Raw genomic sequence first — 3,520 nt, forward strand, 5'->3', positions numbered from 1 at the left:
AGAAAAAAGAAGTCTTTAAAAAATAAGCAAACACTATTTGAAATCTTCTTTAAAAAAAATAAAGCAAGATACGGTAAATGCCCTTCTTCTGAAAGGTGCTCCAATCCCCAACTCCCTCTTCCCAGGAAAACAACATTAATCTGTAGGCAATTTCAGATACCCTTCTTGCTTAAACTACTTATGCCATCCATCATGAAGTGAGGACGCATGCCTAGCAGTTAAGGTATCAAGTATATATAGGTTATAGAAGCTATTAGTTTCTTTTATAGAGCGTCTTAACATAAACAATTGCTCAGACTGAGCAGAGAGCAGTTGGCCACCAAACTGAACAGAAATAAGAAGGGTGCGTGGGGGGAGGTTAAGCATTTAAGATATGCAACCATCTGTAGCATTTGCTTAGGACTGCCAATACATACTTGTAATACAAGCCAGATTGCAAGAGGAAATCTCTTTTAAAATACAGATACACAGACACTGAAATACAGATATATTAAAATACTGCATCTGTAGCAGGGTATGAGGCAATTACCTTTGTCTTCTGTGTCAGAAATCTGAGAGAATGTGGAGGAGGAGTTGAAGAAACAAAGGAAGAAAGCACGCAGAAGTGAGCACACCAGACGAGAGTGTTGCTCTGAACTCCACATCCCCAGCTCTAGCAGCTGAGATGACGTCTTAGCAGTTCCAGCTGAAAGAGGTCCCTGGCCAAGGAAGCTAGAGTTGCATTTCATATTTTCCTTGAAGATTTCTGTATCTGCACAGCTGATTGAAGCCTTACTACTTACTCGTTTCATCGCTGGTGTTGGAATGAAAGACAGAACCTACAAGGACCCTTTTTTGCCGCAGGGCGCGATGAACGCAAGGCTGGCGAACCGCACTGGAGAGGCACCTGCACTGGAAGACACACTTGGGGAACACAGGCTGAAGGAGGTACTTCTCAGGTTGCTATGGTCCATCCCAGTGCTATCTTCTAGAAGAAATTAGGTTAGAACATCGCTCCTGTGAGACCTGGACCATTAAGGGTCAGACACAATCCCAAGCAAAGCCCCACATTTTGCAGCACTTGTTTTTGAGGTTAAACACACAGAGGCCCAATATAAATGTTTTATTTAAAGTAAAAAGTGTGCACAAATAAAGGGAATGATTACACAACAACATTCAAGACCATATTCCATATGAAACAGGAGAACAGTAGTGACAATATTAACTAACAGAGCACCCATAAGAATCCAACTCGTATACAAAGGGAGGTTACTCCACATGAACACATCATGCTTCCGATGCAGACACTTTCTCCAGAAAACAAAGCCTACTGCACTGGACTATTTACACCCAATGTCCCTTCTGAATATTTATGACAGTCGCTATATGCTTAACAATGAATAATTGTTAATAACATGGCACTTTGGAGAAAATTAAGAATGGATTTACAGTCATTTAAGATGTTTGTCACTTAGAAACATTCTTAATGGTTAGGTACGTAAAAAGAAAAAGTATCTTTTCTGTGACATTATCTATTAAAAAAAAAACACCTTTTGCTTTAAGTACAAAAGACCATGTTTTACTCCATTACTCTTCTACGATAAATAGCAGAAATGCCCTTCCTTACATAAAGCCATTTTACTTAATACCCCATATGAAATTAAGTCACTTTAGAGACAAGGCTTTTCTTGTTTGCTTTAAATAACTTCCAAGTTTAATATCAGTTAAGTCCTGATGTCTAAACTAGTCATGTGGGTGTAGAAGTCAGAGGCCAAACAATTAATCACAATTTTAAACCTACAGGTAAGCAGTTCACCTGACATGAACTAAACATGATGAAGTTATTAGCTGCTCTTTAGAAGTAGGTTTACTCCAATATTTTACATTTGAAAACATACAACTTGAATTCAAGGGAACCTGGTTTTTAAAAGTGCGGAGGTTCAATGCTTCCCTGAAACTGCGGCCCCTCCCATCACTTCCCAGTTTTGAAAACTCAGCCCAATACTTTAGAGTTTCCCATTTTTTCTTTTTGCAAAGAAAAATATGAACTAAATACCACACCATGACACGACTGTGTATTTGTGCAATCTCTCTCCTTGAGGCTAACGTGAAAGTGAAAAAAAACATACACTGGAAGATTTGTGCTATGAATTTAGTGTTGCCGTACAAGGATTTTCAAGGAGAGACACTGACCAAGCAGAAGTCTTACTAAAAGCTTCAGATAAAGTTTGCTAACTTGTGCTTACAGATGCTTAGATCTGCTTTCAGTAACACTTTGCTTACCTCACAGCTCTTACTTACATAACACAGATTCTTTTCTTCAATGTCTCTCAATCCCTTTTCCCCAAAATAAAAAGTGGTACATTTGGCATTTCTTCAGCCTCAGACATTCAAAACTATTCCTTAAACATTAAAAATAAGAATTATCTGTGCTATACATTACACTGTTTACTAACATGAAATGTAAGAATCACACCTCCCAAAAGTCCTAGTTTGTACCGTTCGTTCCATTTATTCCAATTCCTTTACCATTAGCTTCCGAGTCTGCTACCAACATTTAAGGTTTGATTGTGATTACAAATCTGTAAGTGGAGAAGTTAAGGGAGTCATTGTGGACAGCACCTCTTTCTTTCCTAGACATGCTTTTTCCACTGGCGAAGTGGAACGCATTTCCAACAGTATGGCAGTAAGATTAAAAAAAAGGAAACAATGCCCGTATCTAGGCCATAGCTGTAACGTATGCGGTTCTGGTACAGTTAAGACAGCAAGTGTAAAAGCAATAAATAATAGTAGGAGGTTCTACACCTGTCAATATTAGCCGCCCGTTACTGCTAAATTACACTCTACAGATTTTAACTTTTCAAAGTATTAATAGAATTCCATTTATTTAAACTGACACTTTATACCATGTACAACCCTCGCTGAAAGGGACAGGCTCAGAAAGGCACTCTGTGTATCAATGTACAATTCCTAGTGTATAATTTCAGAGCAAAGTCTATTGATTCTAATATTGAGTTAATCATCTCCTTTAGGATAGGATCAATACACCCCGTTTAAGCAGCCATTCTTGACCTATTCAGTTTAAAGATCTGCTCTCCCTGCTGTCATTTCAGTCTGAAGGACAGTAACATAGCTCTAAGTCTAGGAGAACAGGGAAATCAGAGAGAAGCAATTTAAAACTACAGAAGTCATAAGGTCTTAACTTGTCTTGCTGGAAAAATGGAAGTCCTTTAATTATATTTTATTACATACCCTAATGCAATTTGTATTCTTAAAGCAGTAAGAAAACTTTCCTTTATCAGAACGCTGTATTGGCAGGGTATACAGCCAGGCCCCCTCTCTCAGTCAGGAACCCCAGAGATCAACTTCTATATTAAAATTCAAGTTTGGCAAGACTGTTGGAAAGTTTGACATTTTAAATCTGGCAGCCAAAGGTTCAGCGTAACAACTGTCCTGGACAACAATTAATATAAAAAGAAAATTAGGGAGTAATTCACACTAGGTGGTAAGGTGTTCAGTTACTCATTTTATGCAAGTGCAT

This window comes from Phaethon aethereus (genome assembly GCF_964289735.1).
Source record: "Phaethon aethereus genome assembly, chromosome: 9".
Classification (NCBI taxonomy): domain Eukaryota; kingdom Metazoa; phylum Chordata; class Aves; order Phaethontiformes; family Phaethontidae; genus Phaethon; species Phaethon aethereus.